At 42.9% G+C, this 23,000-nt stretch overlaps 17 non-coding genes across 17 annotated transcripts; all 17 read left to right on the forward strand.

Moving 5' to 3' along the window:
• The first annotated feature begins 463 nt into the window (after positions 1-463).
• TRNAD-GUC (transfer RNA aspartic acid (anticodon GUC)) lies at positions 464-535 on the forward strand. Its single transcript has one exon. It is a non-coding gene; the product is annotated as a tRNA-Asp (tRNA).
• Positions 536-1,616: 1,081 nt separating this feature from the next.
• On the forward strand, positions 1,617-1,688 carry TRNAD-GUC (transfer RNA aspartic acid (anticodon GUC)). Its single transcript has one exon. It is a non-coding gene; the product is annotated as a tRNA-Asp (tRNA).
• A 1,081-nt stretch (positions 1,689-2,769) lies between these two features.
• On the forward strand, positions 2,770-2,841 carry TRNAD-GUC (transfer RNA aspartic acid (anticodon GUC)). The gene has a single exon. It is a non-coding gene; the product is annotated as a tRNA-Asp (tRNA).
• A 1,081-nt stretch (positions 2,842-3,922) lies between these two features.
• TRNAD-GUC (transfer RNA aspartic acid (anticodon GUC)) lies at positions 3,923-3,994 on the forward strand. The gene has a single exon. It is a non-coding gene; the product is annotated as a tRNA-Asp (tRNA).
• A 1,081-nt stretch (positions 3,995-5,075) lies between these two features.
• On the forward strand, positions 5,076-5,147 carry TRNAD-GUC (transfer RNA aspartic acid (anticodon GUC)). The gene has a single exon. It is a non-coding gene; the product is annotated as a tRNA-Asp (tRNA).
• Positions 5,148-6,228: 1,081 nt separating this feature from the next.
• On the forward strand, positions 6,229-6,300 carry TRNAD-GUC (transfer RNA aspartic acid (anticodon GUC)). The gene has a single exon. It is a non-coding gene; the product is annotated as a tRNA-Asp (tRNA).
• A 1,081-nt stretch (positions 6,301-7,381) lies between these two features.
• Positions 7,382-7,453, forward strand: TRNAD-GUC (transfer RNA aspartic acid (anticodon GUC)). The gene has a single exon. It is a non-coding gene; the product is annotated as a tRNA-Asp (tRNA).
• Positions 7,454-8,534: 1,081 nt separating this feature from the next.
• On the forward strand, positions 8,535-8,606 carry TRNAD-GUC (transfer RNA aspartic acid (anticodon GUC)). Its single transcript has one exon. It is a non-coding gene; the product is annotated as a tRNA-Asp (tRNA).
• Positions 8,607-9,687: 1,081 nt separating this feature from the next.
• TRNAD-GUC (transfer RNA aspartic acid (anticodon GUC)) lies at positions 9,688-9,759 on the forward strand. Its single transcript has one exon. It is a non-coding gene; the product is annotated as a tRNA-Asp (tRNA).
• A 1,081-nt stretch (positions 9,760-10,840) lies between these two features.
• Positions 10,841-10,912, forward strand: TRNAD-GUC (transfer RNA aspartic acid (anticodon GUC)). The gene has a single exon. It is a non-coding gene; the product is annotated as a tRNA-Asp (tRNA).
• A 1,081-nt stretch (positions 10,913-11,993) lies between these two features.
• TRNAD-GUC (transfer RNA aspartic acid (anticodon GUC)) lies at positions 11,994-12,065 on the forward strand. Its single transcript has one exon. It is a non-coding gene; the product is annotated as a tRNA-Asp (tRNA).
• Positions 12,066-13,146: 1,081 nt separating this feature from the next.
• On the forward strand, positions 13,147-13,218 carry TRNAD-GUC (transfer RNA aspartic acid (anticodon GUC)). The gene has a single exon. It is a non-coding gene; the product is annotated as a tRNA-Asp (tRNA).
• A 1,081-nt stretch (positions 13,219-14,299) lies between these two features.
• On the forward strand, positions 14,300-14,371 carry TRNAD-GUC (transfer RNA aspartic acid (anticodon GUC)). Its single transcript has one exon. It is a non-coding gene; the product is annotated as a tRNA-Asp (tRNA).
• Positions 14,372-15,452: 1,081 nt separating this feature from the next.
• Positions 15,453-15,524, forward strand: TRNAD-GUC (transfer RNA aspartic acid (anticodon GUC)). Its single transcript has one exon. It is a non-coding gene; the product is annotated as a tRNA-Asp (tRNA).
• Positions 15,525-16,605: 1,081 nt separating this feature from the next.
• On the forward strand, positions 16,606-16,677 carry TRNAD-GUC (transfer RNA aspartic acid (anticodon GUC)). Its single transcript has one exon. It is a non-coding gene; the product is annotated as a tRNA-Asp (tRNA).
• Positions 16,678-21,217: 4,540 nt separating this feature from the next.
• Positions 21,218-21,289, forward strand: TRNAD-GUC (transfer RNA aspartic acid (anticodon GUC)). Its single transcript has one exon. It is a non-coding gene; the product is annotated as a tRNA-Asp (tRNA).
• A 1,081-nt stretch (positions 21,290-22,370) lies between these two features.
• Positions 22,371-22,442, forward strand: TRNAD-GUC (transfer RNA aspartic acid (anticodon GUC)). Its single transcript has one exon. It is a non-coding gene; the product is annotated as a tRNA-Asp (tRNA).
• The last annotated feature ends 558 nt before the right edge of the window (positions 22,443-23,000 follow it).

Consider the following 23,000-nt stretch of genomic DNA (forward strand, 5'->3'; position numbering starts at 1 on the left):
ATCTGTCTTACAAGCAGATACATTTAGAAAAATGCTAATTTTCTCTACAATTTTCTCTACGATTCGGATTGTATCGACCACATTTTACCTCTTACATAAAGTACAATGTGTCACAAGAAAACAATCTCAGAATGCTTGGATAAATAAAAGAATTCCAAAGTTATTACCACATAAAGAGAAGACAATATGTCATTGCCATATTTATTCATTTTCCTATCATAGGGGGGCACACTAATCTGTATTAGAGTTGTTGAATGGTCTCAGTGGTGTCAGATTAATAGTGAATAACGAGCACAGGGATGTGGGGGCATAGCATAGTTACCAAAACAAAGACCACTCTCCCCATCGGACACGCCATACAGACCCATTCCACATATATGCCATTTACACAATGCACTCAGGCCACACATGCGCCGCCGCTAGGCCTGCTCCACGCAACTCACACAGCCCTGGTATCAGCAGGTCCTCGTTAGTATAGTGGAGAGTATCCCCGCCTGTCACGCGGGAGACCGGGGTTCGATTCCCCGACGGGGAGAATTGTCACTTTTAGACACATCAATAACCAGAATTATAAAACAAGACTCTTTCTTTTCACTTTGGGCGGTGTAATGTTTTCTGTATGACGCTGTCCAATCAGCTTCTGCCCCTTCCCTGTCCAGCAACACAGTGTGATCTTATAGTATACAGCTTTCATTCCCAATTCTGTATTCAACTGGCTATATCTCAGGCTCTGTCACAGCTAGAACTGTGATTCTACTGTCATATGAAAGATTGGAATCTCCCCTTTCATATGCCACCAGAACCGCGGTTCTAGGTCGTCCACAGCCCGAGATATGGCTGTTTGAATGGATCCCCCTTCCCTCTAGACTGTCTCCTAATGCTGTGAAACAGCATCCTGCTGATAGGACAGAGTCAGAGGCTGGGAGGAAGCCCCACCTCAGGAGAATCGCTGCTGTTACCTCCCAGTTGTCTTATAAATCCTCATTTACATATTTAGAAAAAAGCTCATAACTTTTGAAATAATAAACGTTTTGGGACACAATTTTCACTAGTATTATCAGTGTGACAGCGCCTATCAAATTAGCTAGGAGATAGGGAAGTACAAGTGACAGAGCCTCTTTAAATAGGACGAAATTGCAGTACCAGGATTATTATCTGTCTTACAAGCAGATACATTTAGAAAAATGCTAATTTTCTCTACAATTTTCTCTACGATTCGGATTGTATCGACCACATTTTACCTCTTACATAAAGTACAATGTGTCACAAGAAAACAATCTCAGAATGCTTGGATAAATAAAAGAATTCCAAAGTTATTACCACATAAAGAGAAGACAATATGTCATTGCCATATTTATTCATTTTCCTATCATAGGGGGGCACACTAATCTGTATTAGAGTTGTTGAATGGTCTCAGTGGTGTCAGATTAATAGTGAATAACGAGCACAGGGATGTGGGGGCATAGCATAGTTACCAAAACAAAGACCACTCTCCGCATCGGACACGCCATACAGACCCATTCCACATATATGCCATTTACACAATGCACTCAGGCCACACATGCGCCGCCGCTAGGCCTGCTCCACGCAACTCACACAGCCCTGGTATCAGCAGGTCCTCGTTAGTATAGTGGAGAGTATCCCCGCCTGTCACGCGGGAGACCGGGGTTCGATTCCCCGACGGGGAGAATTGTCACTTTTAGACACATCAATAACCAGAATTATAAAACAAGACTCTTTCTTTTCACTTTGGGCGGTGTAATGTTTTCTGTATGACACTGTCCAATCAGCTTCTGCCCCTTCCCTGTCCAGCAACACAGTGTGATCTTATAGTATACAGCTTTCATTCCCAATTCTGTATTCAACTGGCTATATCTCAGGCTCTGTCACAGCTAGAACTGTGATTCTACTGTCATATGAAAGATTGGAATCTCCCCTTTCATATGCCACCAGAACCGCGGTTCTAGGTCGTCCACAGCCCGAGATATGGCTGTTTGAATGGATCCCCCTTCCCTCTAGACTGTCTCCTAATGCTGTGAAACAGCATCCTGCTGATAGGACAGAGTCAGAGGCTGGGAGGAAGCCCCACCTCAGGAGAATCGCTGCTGTTACCTCCCAGTTGTCTTATAAATCCTCATTTACATATTTAGAAAAAAGCTCATAACTTTTGAAATAATAAACGTTTTGGGACACAATTTTCACTAGTATTATCAGTGTGACAGCGCCTATCAAATTAGCTAGGAGATAGGGAAGTACAAGTGACAGAGCCTCTTTAAATAGGACGAAATTGCAGTACCAGGATTATTATCTGTCTTACAAGCAGATACATTTAGAAAAATGCTAATTTTCTCTACAATTTTCTCTACGATTCGGATTGTATCGACCACATTTTACCTCTTACATAAAGTACAATGTGTCACAAGAAAACAATCTCAGAATGCTTGGATAAATAAAAGAATTCCAAAGTTATTACCACATAAAGAGAAGACAATATGTCATTGCCATATTTATTCATTTTCCTATCATAGGGGGGCACACTAATCTGTATTAGAGTTGTTGAATGGTCTCAGTGGTGTCAGATTAATAGTGAATAACGAGCACAGGGATGTGGGGGCATAGCATAGTTACCAAAACAAAGACCACTCTCCGCATCGGACACGCCATACAGACCCATTCCACATATTTGCCATTTACACAATGCACTCAGGCCACACATGCGCCGCCGCTAGGCCTGCTCCACGCAACTCACACAGCCCTGGTATCAGCAGGTCCTCGTTAGTATAGTGGAGAGTATCCCCGCCTGTCACGCGGGAGACCGGGGTTCGATTCCCCGACGGGGAGAATTGTCACTTTTAGACACATCAATAACCAGAATTATAAAACAAGACTCTTTCTTTTCACTTTGGGCGGTGTAATGTTTTCTGTATGACGCTGTCCAATCAGCTTCTGCCCCTTCCCTGTCCAGCAACACAGTGTGATCTTATAGTATACAGCTTTCATTCCCAATTCTGTATTCAACTGGCTATATCTCAGGCTCTGTCACAGTTAGAACTGTGATTCTACTGTCATATGAAAGATTGGAATCTCCCCTTTCATATGCCACCAGAACCGCGGTTCTAGGTCGTCCACAGCCCGAGATATGGCTGTTTGAATGGATCCCCCTTCCCTCTAGACTGTCTCCTAATGCTGTGAAACAGCATCCTGCTGATAGGACAGAGTCAGAGGCTGGGAGGAAGCCCCACCTCAGGAGAATCGCTGCTGTTACCTCCCAGTTGTCTTATAAATCCTCATTTACATATTTAGAAAAAAGCTCATAACTTTTGAAATAATAAACGTTTTGGGACACAATTTTCACTAGTATTATCAGTGTGACAGCGCCTATCAAATTAGCTAGGAGATAGGGAAGTACAAGTGACAGAGCCTCTTTAAATAGGACGAAATTGCAGTACCAGGATTATTATCTGTCTTACAAGCAGATACATTTAGAAAAATGCTAATTTTCTCTACAATTTTCTCTACGATTCGGATTGTATCGACCACATTTTACCTCTTACATAAAGTACAATGTGTCACAAGAAAACAATCTCAGAATGCTTGGATAAATAAAAGAATTCCAAAGTTATTACCACATAAAGAGAAGACAATATGTCATTGCCATATTTATTCATTTTCCTATCATAGGGGGGCACACTAATCTGTATTAGAGTTGTTGAATGGTCTCAGTGGTGTCAGATTAATAGTGAATAACGAGCACAGGGATGTGGGGGCATAGCATAGTTACCAAAACAAAGACCACTCTCCGCATCGGACACGCCATACAGACCCATTCCACATATTTGCCATTTACACAATGCACTCAGGCCACACATGCGCCGCCGCTAGGCCTGCTCCACGCAACTCACACAGCCCTGGTATCAGCAGGTCCTCGTTAGTATAGTGGAGAGTATCCCCGCCTGTCACGCGGGAAACCGGGGTTCGATTCCCCGACGGGGAGAATTTTCACTTTTAGACACATCAATAACCAGAATTATAAAACAAGACTCTTTCTTTTCACTTTGGGCGGTGTAATGTTTTCTGTATGACGCTGTCCAATCAGCTTCTGCCCCTTCCCTGTCCAGCAACACAGTGTGATCTTATAGTATACAGCTTTCATTCCCAATTCTGTATTCAACTGGCTATATCTCAGGCTCTGTCACAGCTAGAACTGTGATTCTACTGTCATATGAAAGATTGGAATCTCCCCTTTCATATGCCACCAGAACCGCGGTTCTAGGTCGTCCACAGCCCGAGATATGGCTGTTTGAATGGATCCCCCTTCCCTCTAGACTGTCTCCTAATGCTGTGAAACAGCATCCTGCTGATAGGACAGAGTCAGAGGCTGGGAGGAAGCCCCACCTCAGGAGAATCGCTGCTGTTACCTCCCAGTTGTCTTATAAATCCTCATTTACATATTTAGAAAAAAGCTCATAACTTTTGAAATAATAAACGTTTTGGGACACAATTTTCACTAGTATTATCAGTGTGACAGCGCCTATCAAATTAGCTAGGAGATAGGGAAGTACAAGTGACAGAGCCTCTTTAAATAGGACGAAATTGCAGTACCAGGATTATTATCTGTCTTACAAGCAGATACATTTAGAAAAATGCTAATTTTCTCTACAATTTTCTCTACGATTCGGATTGTATCGACCACATTTTACCTCTTACATAAAGTACAAAGTGTCACAAGAAAACAATCTCAGAATGCTTGGATAAATAAAAGAATTCCAAAGTTATTACCACATAAAGAGAAGACAATATGTCATTGCCATATTTATTCATTTTCCTATCATAGGGGGGCACACTAATCTGTATTAGAGTTGTTGAATGGTCTCAGTGGTGTCAGATTAATAGTGAATAACGAGCACAGGGATGTGGGGGCATAGCATAGTTACCAAAACAAAGACCACTCTCCGCATCGGACACGCCATACAGACCCATTCCACATATATGCCATTTACACAATGCACTCAGGCCACACATGCGCCGCCGCTAGGCCTGCTCCACGCAACTCACACAGCCGTGGTATCATCAGGTCCTCGTTAGTATAGTGGAGAGTATCCCCGCCTGTCACGCGGGAAACCGGGGTTCGATTCCCCGACGGGGAGAATTGTCACTTTTAGACACATCAATAACCAGAATTATAAAACAAGACTCTTTCTTTTCACTTTGGGCGGTGTAATGTTTTCTGTATGACACTGTCCAATCAGCTTCTGCCCCTTCCCTGTCCAGCAACACAGTGTGATCTTATAGTATACAGCTTTCATTCCCAATTCTGTATTCAACTGGCTATATCTCAGGCTCTGTCACAGCTAGAACTGTGATTCTACTGTCATATGAAAGATTGGAATCTCCCCTTTCATATGCCACCAGAACCGCGGTTCTAGGTCGTCCACAGCCCGAGATATGGCTGTTTGAATGGATCCCCCTTCCCTCTAGACTGTCTCCTAATGCTGTGAAACAGCATCCTGCTGATAGGACAGAGTCAGAGGCTGGGAGGAAGCCCCACCTCAGGAGAATCGCTGCTGTTACCTCCCAGTTGTCTTATAAATCCTCATTTACATATTTAGAAAAAAGCTCATAACTTTTGAAATAATAAACGTTTTGGGACACAATTTTCACTAGTATTATCAGTGTGACAGCGCCTATCAAATTAGCTAGGAGATAGGGAAGTACAAGTGACAGAGCCTCTTTAAATAGGACGAAATTGCAGTACCAGGATTATTATCTGTCTTACAAGCAGATACATTTAGAAAAATGCTAATTTTCTCTACAATTTTCTCTACGATTCGGATTGTATCGACCACATTTTACCTCTTACATAAAGTACAAAGTGTCACAAGAAAACAATCTCAGAATGCTTGGATAAATAAAAGAATTCCAAAGTTATTACCACATAAAGAGAAGACAATATGTCATTGCCATATTTATTAATTTTCCTATCATAGGGGGGCACACTAATCTGTATTAGAGTTGTTGAATGGTCTCAGTGGTGTCAGATTAATAGTGAATAACGAGCACAGGGATGTGGGGGCATAGCATAGTTACCAAAACAAAGACCACTCTCCGCATCGGACACGCCATACAGACCCATTCCACATATATGCCATTTACACAATGCACTCAGGCCACACATGCGCCGCCGCTAGGCCTGCTCCACGCAACTCACACAGCCGTGGTATCAGCAGGTCCTCGTTAGTATAGTGGAGAGTATCCCCGCCTGTCACGCGGGAGACCGGGGTTCGATTCCCCGACGGGGAGAATTGTCACTTTTAGACACATCAATAACCAGAATTATAAAACAAGACTCTTTCTTTTCACTTTGGGCGGTGTAATGTTTTCTGTATGACGCTGTCCAATCAGCTTCTGCCCCTTCCCTGTCCAGCAACACAGTGTGATCTTATAGTATACAGCTTTCATTCCCAATTCTGTATTCAACTGGCTATATCTCAGGCTCTGTCACAGCTAGAACTGTGATTCTACTGTCATATGAAAGATTGGAATCTCCCCTTTCATATGCCACCAGAACCGCGGTTCTAGGTCGTCCACAGCCCGAGATATGGCTGTTTGAATGGATCCCCCTTCCCTCTAGACTGTCTCCTAATGCTGTGAAACAGCATCCTGCTGATAGGACAGAGTCAGAGGCTGGGAGGAAGCCCCACCTCAGGAGAATCGCTGCTGTTACCTCCCAGTTGTCTTATAAATCCTCATTTACATATTTAGAAAAAAGCTCATAACTTTTGAAATAATAAACGTTTTGGGACACAATTTTCACTAGTATTATCAGTGTGACAGCGCCTATCAAATTAGCTTGGAGATAGGGAAGTACAAGTGACAGAGCCTCTTTAAATAGGACGAAATTGCAGTACCAGGATTATTATCTGTCTTACAAGCAGATACATTTAGAAAAATGCTAATTTTCTCTACAATTTTCTCTACGATTCGGATTGTATCGACCACATTTTACCTCTTACATAAAGTACAATGTGTCACAAGAAAACAATCTCAGAATGCTTGGATAAATAAAAGAATTCCAAAGTTATTACCACATAAAGAGAAGACAATATGTCATTGCCATATTTATTCATTTTCCTATCATAGGGGGGCACACTAATCTGTATTAGAGTTGTTGAATGGTCTCAGTGGTGTCAGATTAATAGTGAATAACGAGCACAGGGATGTGGGGGCATAGCATAGTTACCAAAACAAAGACCACTCTCCGCATCGGACACGCCATACAGACCCATTCCACATATTTGCCATTTACACAATGCACTCAGGCCACACATGCGCCGCCGCTAGGCCTGCTCCACGCAACTCACACAGCCCTGGTATCAGCAGGTCCTCGTTAGTATAGTGGAGAGTATCCCCGCCTGTCACGCGGGAGACCGGGGTTCGATTCCCCGACGGGGAGAATTGTCACTTTTAGACACATCAATAACCAGAATTATAAAACAAGACTCTTTCTTTTCACTTTGGGCGGTGTAATGTTTTCTGTATGACGCTGTCCAATCAGCTTCTGCCCCTTCCCTGTCCAGCAACACAGTGTGATCTTATAGTATACAGCTTTCATTCCCAATTCTGTATTCAACTGGCTATATCTCAGGCTCTGTCACAGTTAGAACTGTGATTCTACTGTCATATGAAAGATTGGAATCTCCCCTTTCATATGCCACCAGAACCGCGGTTCTAGGTCGTCCACAGCCCGAGATATGGCTGTTTGAATGGATCCCCCTTCCCTCTAGACTGTCTCCTAATGCTGTGAAACAGCATCCTGCTGATAGGACAGAGTCAGAGGCTGGGAGGAAGCCCCACCTCAGGAGAATCGCTGCTGTTACCTCCCAGTTGTCTTATAAATCCTCATTTACATATTTAGAAAAAAGCTCATAACTTTTGAAATAATAAACGTTTTGGGACACAATTTTCACTAGTATTATCAGTGTGACAGCGCCTATCAAATTAGCTTGGAGATAGGGAAGTACAAGTGACAGAGCCTCTTTAAATAGGACGAAATTGCAGTACCAGGATTATTATCTGTCTTACAAGCAGATACATTTAGAAAAATGCTAATTTTCTCTACAATTTTCTCTACGATTCGGATTGTATCGACCACATTTTACCTCTTACATAAAGTACAATGTGTCACAAGAAAACAATCTCAGAATGCTTGGATAAATAAAAGAATTCCAAAGTTATTACCACATAAAGAGAAGACAATATGTCATTGCCATATTTATTCATTTTCCTATCATAGGGGGGCACACTAATCTGTATTAGAGTTGTTGAATGGTCTCAGTGGTGTCAGATTAATAGTGAATAACGAGCACAGGGATGTGGGGGCATAGCATAGTTACCAAAACAAAGACCACTCTCCGCATCGGACACGCCATACAGACCCATTCCACATATTTGCCATTTACACAATGCACTCAGGCCACACATGCGCCGCCGCTAGGCCTGCTCCACGCAACTCACACAGCCCTGGTATCAGCAGGTCCTCGTTAGTATAGTGGAGAGTATCCCCGCCTGTCACGCGGGAGACCGGGGTTCGATTCCCCGACGGGGAGAATTGTCACTTTTAGACACATCAATAACCAGAATTATAAAACAAGACTCTTTCTTTTCACTTTGGGCGGTGTAATGTTTTCTGTATGACGCTGTCCAATCAGCTTCTGCCCCTTCCCTGTCCAGCAACACAGTGTGATCTTATAGTATACAGCTTTCATTCCCAATTCTGTATTCAACTGGCTATATCTCAGGCTCTGTCACAGTTAGAACTGTGATTCTACTGTCATATGAAAGATTGGAATCTCCCCTTTCATATGCCACCAGAACCGCGGTTCTAGGTCGTCCACAGCCCGAGATATGGCTGTTTGAATGGATCCCCCTTCCCTCTAGACTGTCTCCTAATGCTGTGAAACAGCATCCTGCTGATAGGACAGAGTCAGAGGCTGGGAGGAAGCCCCACCTCAGGAGAATCGCTGCTGTTACCTCCCAGTTGTCTTATAAATCCTCATTTACATATTTAGAAAAAAGCTCATAACTTTTGAAATAATAAACGTTTTGGGACACAATTTTCACTAGTATTATCAGTGTGACAGCGCCTATCAAATTAGCTAGGAGATAGGGAAGTACAAGTGACAGAGCCTCTTTAAATAGGACGAAATTGCAGTACCAGGATTATTATCTGTCTTACAAGCAGATACATTTAGAAAAATGCTAATTTTCTCTACAATTTTCTCTACGATTCGGATTGTATCGACCACATTTTACCTCTTACATAAAGTACAAAGTGTCACAAGAAAACAATCTCAGAATGCTTGGATAAATAAAAGAATTCCAAAGTTATTACCACATAAAGAGAAGACAATATGTCATTGCCATATTTATTCATTTTCCTATCATAGGGGGGCACACTAATCTGTATTAGAGTTGTTGAATGGTCTCAGTGGTGTCAGATTAATAGTGAATAACGAGCACAGGGATGTGGGGGCATAGCATAGTTACCAAAACAAAGACCACTCTCCGCATCGGACACGCCATACAGACCCATTCCACATATATGCCATTTACACAATGCACTCAGGCCACACATGCGCCGCCGCTAGGCCTGCTCCACGCAACTCACACAGCCGTGGTATCATCAGGTCCTCGTTAGTATAGTGGAGAGTATCCCCGCCTGTCACGCGGGAAACCGGGGTTCGATTCCCCGACGGGGAGAATTGTCACTTTTAGACACATCAATAACCAGAATTATAAAACAAGACTCTTTCTTTTCACTTTGGGCGGTGTAATGTTTTCTGTATGACACTGTCCAATCAGCTTCTGCCCCTTCCCTGTCCAGCAACACAGTGTGATCTTATAGTATACAGCTTTCATTCCCAATTCTGTATTCAACTGGCTATATCTCAGGCTCTGTCACAGCTAGAACTGTGATTCTACTGTCATATGAAAGATTGGAATCTCCCCTTTCATATGCCACCAGAACCGCGGTTCTAGGTCGTCCACAGCCCGAGATATGGCTGTTTGAATGGATCCCCCTTCCCTCTAGACTGTCTCCTAATGCTGTGAAACAGCATCCTGCTGATAGGACAGAGTCAGAGGCTGGGAGGAAGCCCCACCTCAGGAGAATCGCTGCTGTTACCTCCCAGTTGTCTTATAAATCCTCATTTACATATTTAGAAAAAAGCTCATAACTTTTGAAATAATAAACGTTTTGGGACACAATTTTCACTAGTATTATCAGTGTGACAGCGCCTATCAAATTAGCTAGGAGATAGGGAAGTACAAGTGACAGAGCCTCTTTAAATAGGACGAAATTGCAGTACCAGGATTATTATCTGTCTTACAAGCAGATACATTTAGAAAAATGCTAATTTTCTCTACAATTTTCTCTACGATTCGGATTGTATCGACCACATTTTACCTCTTACATAAAGTACAAAGTGTCACAAGAAAACAATCTCAGAATGCTTGGATAAATAAAAGAATTCCAAAGTTATTACCACATAAAGAGAAGACAATATGTCATTGCCATATTTATTAATTTTCCTATCATAGGGGGGCACACTAATCTGTATTAGAGTTGTTGAATGGTCTCAGTGGTGTCAGATTAATAGTGAATAACGAGCACAGGGATGTGGGGGCATAGCATAGTTACCAAAACAAAGACCACTCTCCGCATCGGACACGCCATACAGACCCATTCCACATATATGCCATTTACACAATGCACTCAGGCCACACATGCGCCGCCGCTAGGCCTGCTCCACGCAACTCACACAGCCGTGGTATCAGCAGGTCCTCGTTAGTATAGTGGAGAGTATCCCCGCCTGTCACGCGGGAGACCGGGGTTCGATTCCCCGACGGGGAGAATTGTCACTTTTAGACACATCAATAACCAGAATTATAAAACAAGACTCTTTCTTTTCACTTTGGGCGGTGTAATGTTTTCTGTATGACGCTGTCCAATCAGCTTCTGCCCCTTCCCTGTCCAGCAACACAGTGTGATCTTATAGTATACAGCTTTCATTCCCAATTCTGTATTCAACTGGCTATATCTCAGGCTCTGTCACAGCTAGAACTGTGATTCTACTGTCATATGAAAGATTGGAATCTCCCCTTTCATATGCCACCAGAACCGCGGTTCTAGGTCGTCCACAGCCCGAGATATGGCTGTTTGAATGGATCCCCCTTCCCTCTAGACTGTCTCCTAATGCTGTGAAACAGCATCCTGCTGATAGGACAGAGTCAGAGGCTGGGAGGAAGCCCCACCTCAGGAGAATCGCTGCTGTTACCTCCCAGTTGTCTTATAAATCCTCATTTACATATTTAGAAAAAAGCTCATAACTTTTGAAATAATAAACGTTTTGGGACACAATTTTCACTAGTATTATCAGTGTGACAGCGCCTATCAAATTAGCTTGGAGATAGGGAAGTACAAGTGACAGAGCCTCTTTAAATAGGACGAAATTGCAGTACCAGGATTATTATCTGTCTTACAAGCAGATACATTTAGAAAAATGCTAATTTTCTCTACAATTTTCTCTACGATTCGGATTGTATCGACCACATTTTACCTCTTACATAAAGTACAATGTGTCACAAGAAAACAATCTCAGAATGCTTGGATAAATAAAAGAATTCCAAAGTTATTACCACATAAAGAGAAGACAATATGTCATTGCCATATTTATTCATTTTCCTATCATAGGGGGGCACACTAATCTGTATTAGAGTTGTTGAATGGTCTCAGTGGTGTCAGATTAATAGTGAATAACGAGCACAGGGATGTGGGGGCATAGCATAGTTACCAAAACAAAGACCACTCTCCGCATCGGACACGCCATACAGACCCATTCCACATATTTGCCATTTACACAATGCACTCAGGCCACACATGCGCCGCCGCTAGGCCTGCTCCACGCAACTCACACAGCCCTGGTATCAGCAGGTCCTCGTTAGTATAGTGGAGAGTATCCCCGCCTGTCACGCGGGAAACCGGGGTTCGATTCCCCGACGGGGAGAATTTTCACTTTTAGACACATCAATAACCAGAATTATAAAACAAGACTCTTTCTTTTCACTTTGGGCGGTGTAATGTTTTCTGTATGACGCTGTCCAATCAGCTTCTGCCCCTTCCCTGTCCAGCAACACAGTGTGATCTTATAGTATACAGCTTTCATTCCCAATTCTGTATTCAACTGGCTATATCTCAGGCTCTGTCACAGCTAGAACTGTGATTCTACTGTCATATGAAAGATTGGAATCTCCCCTTTCATATGCCACCAGAACCGCGGTTCTAGGTCGTCCACAGCCCGAGATATGGCTGTTTGAATGGATCCCCCTTCCCTCTAGACTGTCTCCTAATGCTGTGAAACAGCATCCTGCTGATAGGACAGAGTCAGAGGCTGGGAGGAAGCCCCACCTCAGGAGAATCGCTGCTGTTACCTCCCAGTTGTCTTATAAATCCTCATTTACATATTTAGAAAAAAGCTCATAACTTTTGAAATAATAAACGTTTTGGGACACAATTTTCACTAGTATTATCAGTGTGACAGCGCCTATCAAATTAGCTAGGAGATAGGGAAGTACAAGTGACAGAGCCTCTTTAAATAGGACGAAATTGCAGTACCAGGATTATTATCTGTCTTACAAGCAGATACATTTAGAAAAATGCTAATTTTCTCTACAATTTTCTCTACGATTCGGATTGTATCGACCACATTTTACCTCTTACATAAAGTACAATGTGTCACAAGAAAACAATCTCAGAATGCTTGGATAAATAAAAGAATTCCAAAGTTATTACCACATAAAGAGAAGACAATATGTCATTGCCATATTTATTCATTTTCCTATCATAGGGGGGCACACTAATCTGTATTAGAGTTGTTGAATGGTCTCAGTGGTGTCAGATTAATAGTGAATAACGAGCACAGGGATGTGGGGGCATAGCATAGTTACCAAAACAAAGACCACTCTCCGCATCGGACACGCCATACAGACCCATTCCACATATTTGCCATTTACACAATGCACTCAGGCCACACATGCGCCGCCGCTAGGCCTGCTCCACGCAACTCACACAGCCCTGGTATCATCAGGTCCTCGTTAGTATAGTGGAGAGTATCCCCGCCTGTCACGCGGGAAACCGGGGTTCGATTCCCCGACGGGGAGAATTGTCACTTTTAGACACATCAATAACCAGAATTATAAAACAAGACTCTTTCTTTTCACTTTGGGCGGTGTAATGTTTTCTGTATGACACTGTCCAATCAGCTTCTGCCCCTTCCCTGTCCAGCAACACAGTGTGATCTTATAGTATACAGCTTTCATTCCCAATTCTGTATTCAACTGGCTATATCTCAGGCTCTGTCACAGCTAGAACTGTGATTCTACTGTCATATGAAAGATTGGAATCTCCCCTTTCATATGCCACCAGAACCGCGGTTCTAGGTCGTCCACAGCCCGAGATATGGCTGTTTGAATGGATCCCCCTTCCCTCTAGACTGTCTCCTAATGCTGTGAAACAGCATCCTGCTGATAGGACAGAGTCAGAGGCTGGGAGGAAGCCCCACCTCAGGAGAATCGCTGCTGTTACCTCCCAGTTGTCTTATAAATCCTCATTTACATATTTAGAAAAAAGCTCATAACTTTTGAAATAATAAACGTTTTGGGACACAATTTTCACTAGTATTATCAGTGTGACAGCGCCTATCAAATTAGCTAGGAGATAGGGAAGTACAAGTGACAGAGCCTCTTTAAATAGGACGAAATTGCAGTACCAGGATTATTATCTGTCTTACAAGCAGATACATTTAGAAAAATGCTAATTTTCTCTACAATTTTCTCTACGATTCGGATTGTATCGACCACATTTTACCTCTTACATAAAGTACAAAGTGTCACAAGAAAACAATCTCAGAATGCTTGGATAAATAAAAGAATTCCAAAGTTATTACCACATAAAGAGAAGACAATATGTCATTGCCATATTTATTCATTTTCCTATCATAGGGGGGCACACTAATCTGTATTAGAGTTGTTGAATGGTCTCAGTGGTGTCAGATTAATAGTGAATAACGAGCACAGGGATGTGGGGGCATAGCATAGTTACCAAAACAAAGACCACTCTCCGCATCGGACACGCCATACAGACCCATTCCACATATATGCCATTTACACAATGCACTCAGGCCACACATGCGCCGCCGCTAGGCCTGCTCCACGCAACTCACACAGCCGTGGTATCATCAGGTCCTCGTTAGTATAGTGGAGAGTATCCCCGCCTGTCACGCGGGAAACCGGGGTTCGATTCCCCGACGGGGAGAATTGTCACTTTTAGACACATCAATAACCAGAATTATAAAACAAGACTCTTTCTTTTCACTTTGGGCGGTGTAATGTTTTCTGTATGACACTGTCCAATCAGCTTCTGCCCCTTCCCTGTCCAGCAACACAGTGTGATCTTATAGTATACAGCTTTCATTCCCAATTCTGTATTCAACTGGCTATATCTCAGGCTCTGTCACAGCTAGAACTGTGATTCTACTGTCATATGAAAGATTGGAATCTCCCCTTTCATATGCCACCAGAACCGCGGTTCTAGGTCGTCCACAGCCCGAGATATGGCTGTTTGAATGGATCCCCCTTCCCTCTAGACTGTCTCCTAATGCTGTGAAACAGCATCCTGCTGATAGGACAGAGTCAGAGGCTGGGAGGAAGCCCCACCTCAGGAGAATCGCTGCTGTTACCTCCCAGTTGTCTTATAAATCCTCATTTACATATTTAGAAAAAAGCTCATAACTTTTGAAATAATAAACGTTTTGGGACACAATTTTCACTAGTATTATCAGTGTGACAGCGCCTATCAAATTAGCTAGGAGATAGGGAAGTACAAGTGACAGAGCCTCTTTAAATAGGACGAAATTGCAGTACCAGGATTATTATCTGTCTTACAAGCAGATACATTTAGAAAAATGCTAATTTTCTCTACAATTTTCTCTACGATTCGGATTGTATCGACCACATTTTACCTCTTACATAAAGTACAAAGTGTCACAAGAAAACAATCTCAGAATGCTTGGATAAATAAAAGAATTCCAAAGTTATTACCACATAAAGAGAAGACAATATGTCATTGCCATATTTATTCATTTTCCTATCATAGGGGGGCACACTAATCTGTATTAGAGTTGTTGAATGGTCTCAGTGGTGTCAGATTAATAGTGAATAACGAGCACAGGGATGTGGGGGCATAGCATAGTTACCAAAACAAAGACCACTCTCCGCATCGGACACGCCATACAGACCCATTCCACATATATGCCATTTACACAATGCACTCAGGCCACACATGCGCCGCCGCTAGGCCTGCTCCACGCAACTCACACAGCCGTGGTATCATCAGGTCCTCGTTAGTATAGTGGAGAGTATCCCCGCCTGTCACGCGGGAAACCGGGGTTCGATTCCCCGACGGGGAGAATTGTCACTTTTAGACACATCAATAACCAGAATTATAAAACAAGACTCTTTCTTTTCACTTTGGGCGGTGTAATGTTTTCTGTATGACACTGTCCAATCAGCTTCTGCCCCTTCCCTGTCCAGCAACACAGTGTGATCTTATAGTATACAGCTTTCATTCCCAATTCTGTATTCAACTGGCTATATCTCAGGCTCTGTCACAGCTAGAACTGTGATTCTACTGTCATATGAAAGATTGGAATCTCCCCTTTCATATGCCACCAGAACCGCGGTTCTAGGTCGTCCACAGCCCGAGATATGGCTGTTTGAATGGATCCCCCTTCCCTCTAGACTGTCTCCTAATGCTGTGAAACAGCATCCTGCTGATAGGACAGAGTCAGAGGCTGGGAGGAAGCCCCACCTCAGGAGAATCGCTGCTGTTACCTCCCAGTTGTCTTATAAATCCTCATTTACATATTTAGAAAAAAGCTCATAACTTTTGAAATAATAAACGTTTTGGGACACAATTTTCACTAGTATTATCAGTGTGACAGCGCCTATCAAATTAGCTAGGAGATAGGGAAGTACAAGTGACAGAGCCTCTTTAAATAGGACGAAATTGCAGTACCAGGATTATTATCTGTCTTACAAGCAGATACATTTAGAAAAATGCTAATTTTCTCTACAATTTTCTCTACGATTCGGATTGTATCGACCACATTTTACCTCTTACATAAAGTACAAAGTGTCACAAGAAAACAATCTCAGAATGCTTGGATAAATAAAAGAATTCCAAAGTTATTACCACATAAAGAGAAGACAATATGTCATTGCCATATTTATTAATTTTCCTATCATAGGGGGGCACACTAATCTGTATTAGAGTTGTTGAATGGTCTCAGTGGTGTCAGATTAATAGTGAATAACGAGCACAGGGATGTGGGGGCATAGCATAGTTACCAAAACAAAGACCACTCTCCGCATCGGACACGCCATACAGACCCATTCCACATATATGCCATTTACACAATGCACTCAGGCCACACATGCGCCGCCGCTAGGCCTGCTCCACGCAACTCACACAGCCGTGGTATCAGCAGGTCCTCGTTAGTATAGTGGAGAGTATCCCCGCCTGTCACGCGGGAGACCGGGGTTCGATTCCCCGACGGGGAGAATTGTCACTTTTAGACACATCAATAACCAGAATTATAAAACAAGACTCTTTCTTTTCACTTTGGGCGGTGTAATGTTTTCTGTATGACGCTGTCCAATCAGCTTCTGCCCCTTCCCTGTCTAGCAACACAGTGTGATCTTATAGTATACAGCTTTCATTCCCAATTCTGTATTCAACTGGCTATATCTCAGGCTCTGTCACAGCTAGAACTGTGATTCTACTGTCATATGAAAGATTGGAATCTCCCCTTTCATATGCCACCAGAACCGCGGTTCTAGGTCGTCCACAGCCCGAGATATGGCTGTTTGAATGGATCCCCCTTCCCTCTAGACTGTCTCCTAATGCTGTGAAACAGCATCCTGCTGATAGGACAGAGTCAGAGGCTGGGAGGAAGCCCCACCTCAGCAGAATCGCTGCTGTTACCTCCCAGTTGTCTTATAAATCCTCATTTACATATTTAGAAAAAAGCTCATAACTTTTGAAATAATAAACGTTTTGGGACACAATTTTCACTAGTATTATCAGTGTGACAGCGCCTATCAAATTAGCTAGGAGATAGGGAAGTACAAGTGACAGAGCCTCTTTAAATAGGACGAAATTGCAGTACCAGGATTATTATCTGTCTTACAAGCAGATACATTTAGAAAAATGCTAATTTTCTCTACAATTTTCTCTACGATTCGGATTGTATCGACCACATTTTACCTCTTACATAAAGTACAAAGTGTCACAAGAAAACAATCTCAGAATGCTTGGATAAATAAAAGAATTCCAAAGTTATTACCACATAAAGAGAAGACAATATGTCATTGCCATATTTATTCATTTTCCTATCATAGGGGGGCACACTAATCTGTATTAGAGTTGTTGAATGGTCTCAGTGGTGTCAGATTAATAGTGAATAACGAGCACAGGGATGTGGGGGCATAGCATAGTTACCAAAACAAAGACCACTCTCCGCATCGGACACGCCATACAGACCCATTCCACATATATGCCATTTACACAATGCACTCAGGCCACACATGCGCCGCCGCTAGGCCTGCTCCACGCAACTCACACAGCCGTGGTATCAGCAGGTCCTCGTTAGTATAGTGGAGAGTATCCCCGCCTGTCACGTGGGAAACCGGGGTTCGATTCCCCGACGGGGAGAATTGTCCCTTTTAGACACATCAATAACCAGAATTATAAAACAAGACTCTTTCTTTTCACTTTGGGCGGTGTAATGTTTTCTGTATGACGCTGTCCAATCAGCTTCTGCCCCTTCCCTGTCCAGCAACACAGTGTGATCTTATAGTATACAGCTTTCATTCCCAATTCTGTATTCAACTGGCTATATCTCAGGCTCTGTCACAGCTAGAACTGTGATTCTACTGTCATATGAAAGATTGGAATCTCCCCTTTCATATGCCACCAGAACCGCGGTTCTAGGTCGTCCACAGCCCGAGATATGGCTGTTTGAATGGATCCCCCTTCCCTCTAGACTGTCTCCTAATGCTGTGAAACAGCATCCTGCTGATAGGACAGAGTCAGAGGCTGGGAGGAAGCCCCACCTCAGCAGAATCGCTGCTGTTACCTCCCAGTTGTCTTATAAATCCTCATTTACATATTTAGAAAAAAGCTCATAACTTTTGAAATAATAAACGTTTTGGGACACAATTTTCACTAGTATTATCAGTGTGACAGCGCCTATCAAATTAGCTAGGAGATAGGGAAGTACAAGTGACAGAGCCTCTTTAAATAGGACGAAATTGCAGTACCAGGATTATTATCTGTCTTACAAGCAGATACATTTAGAAAAATGCTAATTTTCTCTACAATTTTCTCTACGATTCGGATTGTATCGACCACATTTTACCTCTTACATAAAGTACAAAGTGTCACAAGAAAACAATCTCAGAATGCTTGGATAAATAAAAGAATTCCAAAGTTATTACCACATAAAGAGAAGACAATATGTCATTGCCATATTTATTCATTTTCCTATCATAGGGGGGCACACTAATCTGTATTAGAGTTGTTGAATGGTCTCAGTGGTGTCAGATTAATAGTGAATAACGAGCACAGGGATGTGGGGGCATAGCATAGTTACCAAAACAAAGACCACTCTCCGCATCGGACACGCCATACAGACCCATTCCACATATATGCCATTTACACAATGCACTCAGGCCACACATGCGCCGCCGCTAGGCCTGCTCCACGCAACTCACACAGCCGTGGTATCAGCAGGTCCTCGTTAGTATAGTGGAGAGTATCCCCGCCTGTCACGTGGGAAACCGGGGTTCGATTCCCCGACGGGGAGAATTGTCCCTTTTAGACACATCAATAACCAGAATTATAAAACAAGACTCTTTCTTTTCACTTTGGGCGGTGTAATGTTTTCTGTATGACGCTGTCCAATCAGCTTCTGCCCCTTCCCTGTCCAGCAACACAGTGTGATCTTATAGTATACAGCTTTCATTCCCAATTCTGTATTCAACTGGCTATATCTCAGGCTCTGTCACAGCTAGAACTGTGATTCTACTGTCATATGAAAGATTGGAATCTCCCCTTTCATATGCCACCAGAACCGCGGTTCTAGGTCGTCCACAGCCCGAGATATGGCTGTTTGAATGGATCCCCCTTCCCTCTAGACTGTCTCCTAATGCTGTGAAACAGCATCCTGCTGATAGGACAGAGTCAGAGGCTGGGAGGAAGCCCCACCTCAGCAGAATCGCTGCTGTTACCTCCCAGTTGTCTTATAAATCCTCATTTACATATTTAGAAAAAAGCTCATAACTTTTGAAATAATAAACGTTTTGGGACACAATTTTCACTAGTATTATCAGTGTGACAGCGCCTATCAAATTAGCTAGGAGATAGGGAAGTACAAGTGACAGAGCCTCTTTAAATAGGACGAAATTGCAGTACCAGGATTATTATCTGTCTTACAAGCAGATACATTTAGAAAAATGCTAATTTTCTCTACAATTTTCTCTACGATTCGGATTGTATCGACCACATTTTACCTCTTACATAAAGTACAAAGTGTCACAAGAAAACAATCTCAGAATGCTTGGATAAATAAAAGAATTCCAAAGTTATTACCACATAAAGAGAAGACAATATGTCATTGCCATATTTATTCATTTTCCTATCATAGGGGGGCACACTAATCTGTATTAGAGTTGTTGAATGGTCTCAGTGGTGTCAGATTAATAGTGAATAACGAGCACAGGGATGTGGGGGCATAGCATAGTTACCAAAACAAAGACCACTCTCCGCATCGGACACGCCATACAGACCCATTCCACATATATGCCATTTACACAATGCACTCAGGCCACACATGCGCCGCCGCTAGGCCTGCTCCACGCAACTCACACAGCCGTGGTATCAGCAGGTCCTCGTTAGTATAGTGGAGAGTATCCCCGCCTGTCACGTGGGAAACCGGGGTTCGATTCCCCGACGGGGAGAATTGTCACTTTTAGACACATCAATAACCAGAATTATAAAACAAGACTCTTTCTTTTCACTTTGGGCGGTGTAATGTTTTCTGTATGACGCTGTCCAATCAGCTTCTGCCCCTTCCCTGTCCAGCAACACAGTGTGATCTTATAGTATACAGCTTTCATTCCCAATTCTGTATTCAACTGGCTATATCTCAGGCTCTGTCACAGCTAGAACTGTGATTCTACTGTCATATGAAAGATTGGAATCTCCCCTTTCATATGCCACCAGAACCGCGGTTCTAGGTCGTCCACAGCCCGAGATATGGCTGTTTGAATGGATCCCCCTTCCCTCTAGACTGTCTCCTAATGCTGTGAAACAGCATCCTGCTGATAGGACAGAGTCAGAGGCTGGGAGGAAGCCCCACCTCAGCAGAATCGCTGCTGTTACCTCCCAGTTGTCTTATAAATCCTCATTTACATATTTAGAAAAAAGCTCATAACTTTTGAAATAATAAACGTTTTGGGACACAATTTTCACTAGTATTATCAGTGTGACAGCGCCTATCAAATTAGCTAGGAGATAGGGAAGTACAAGTGACAGAGCCTCTTTAAATAGGACGAAATTGCAGTACCAGGATTATTATCTGTCTTACAAGCAGATACATTTAGAAAAATGCTAATTTTCTCTACAATTTTCTCTACGATTCGGATTGTATCGACCACATTTTACCTCTTACATAAAGTACAATGTGTCACAAGAAAACAATCTCAGAATGCTTGGATAAATAAAAGAATTCCAAAGTTATTACCACATAAAGAGAAGACAATATGTCATTGCCATATTTATTCATTTTCCTATCATAGGGGGGCACACTAATCTGTATTAGAGTTGTTGAATGGTCTCAGTGGTGTCAGATTAATAGTGAATAACGAGCACAGGGATGTGGGGGCATAGCATAGTTACCAAAACAAAGACCACTCTCCGCATCGGACACGCCATACAGACCCATTCCACATATATGCCATTTACACAATGCACTCAGGCCACACATGCGCCGCCGCTAGGCCTGCTCCACGCAACTCACACAGCCCTGGTATCAGCAGGTCCTCGTTAGTATAGTGGAGAGTATCCCCGCCTGTCACGCGGGAGACCGGGGTTCGATTCCCCGACGGGGAGAATTGTCACTTTTAGACACATCAATAACCAGAATTATAAAACAAGACTCTTTCTTTTCACTTTGGGCGGTGTAATGTTTTCTGTATGACGCTGTCCAATCAGCTTCTGCCCCTTCCCTGTCCAGCAACACAGTGTGATCTTATAGTATACAGCTTTCATTCCCAATTCTGTATTCAACTGGCTATATCTCAGGCTCTGTCACAGCTAGAACTGTGATTCTACTGTCATATGAAAGATTGGAATCTCCCCTTTCATATGCCACCAGAACCGCGGTTCTAGGTCGTCCACAGCCCGAGATATGGCTGTTTGAATGGATCCCCCTTCCCTCTAGACTGTCTCCTAATGCTGTGAAACAGCATCCTGCTGATAGGACAGAGTCAGAGGCTGGGAGGAAGCCCCACCTCAGCAGAATCGCTGCTGTTACCTCCCAGTTGTCTTATAAATCCTCATTTACATATTTAGAAAAAAGCTCATAACTTTTGAAATAATAAACGTTTTGGGACACAATTTTCACTAGTATTATCAGTGTGACAGCGCCTATCAAATTAGCTAGGAGATAGGGAAGTACAAGTGACAGAGCCTCTTTAAATAGGACGAAATTGCAGTACCAGGATTATTATCTGTCTTACAAGCAGATACATTTAGAAAAATGCTAATTTTCTCTACAATTTTCTCTACGATTCGGATTGTATCGACCACATTTTACCTCTTACATAAAGTACAATGTGTCACAAGAAAACAATCTCAGAATGCTTGGATAAATAAAAGAATTCCAAAGTTATTACCACATAAAGAGAAGACAATATGTCATTGCCATATTTATTCATTTTCCTATCATAGGGGGGCACACTAATCTGTATTAGAGTTGTTGAATGGTCTCAGTGGTGTCAGATTAATAGTGAATAACGAGCACAGGGATGTGGGGGCATAGCATAGTTACCAAAACAAAGACCACTCTCCGCATCGGACACGCCATACAGACCCATTCCACATATATGCCATTTACACAATGCACTCAGGCCACACATGCGCCGCCGCTAGGCCTGCTCCACGCAACTCACACAGCCCTGGTATCAGCAGGTCCTCGTTAGTATAGTGGAGAGTATCCCCGCCTGTCACGCGGGAGACCGGGGTTCGATTCCCCGACGGGGAGAATTGTCACTTTTAGACACATCAATAACCAGAATTATAAAACAAGACTCTTTCTTTTCACTTTGGGCGGTGTAATGTTTTCTGTATGACGCTGTCCAATCAGCTTCTGCCCCTTCCCTGTCCAGCAACACAGTGTGATCTTATAGTATACAGCTTTCATTCCCAATTCTGTATTCAACTGGCTATATCTCAGGCTCTGTCACAGCTAGAACTGTGATTCTACTGTCATATGAAAGATTGGAATCTCCCCTTTCATATGCCACCAGAACCGCGGTTCTAGGTCGTCCACAGCCCGAGATATGGCTGTTTGAATGGATCCCCCTTCCCTCTAGACTGTCTCCTAATGCTGTGAAACAGCATCCTGCTGATAGGACAGAGTCAGAGGCTGGGAGGAAGCCCCACCTCAGGAGAATCGCTGCTGTTACCTCCCAGTTGTCTTATAAATCCTCATTTACATATTTAGAAAAAAGCTCATAACTTTTGAAATAATAAACGTTTTGGGACACAATTTTCACTAGTATTATCAGTGTGACAGCGCCTATCAAATTAGCTAGGAGAT

Source organism: Rhinoderma darwinii (genome assembly GCF_050947455.1).
Source record: "Rhinoderma darwinii isolate aRhiDar2 chromosome 3 unlocalized genomic scaffold, aRhiDar2.hap1 SUPER_3_unloc_12, whole genome shotgun sequence".
Taxonomy (NCBI): Eukaryota; Metazoa; Chordata; class Amphibia; order Anura; family Rhinodermatidae; genus Rhinoderma; species Rhinoderma darwinii.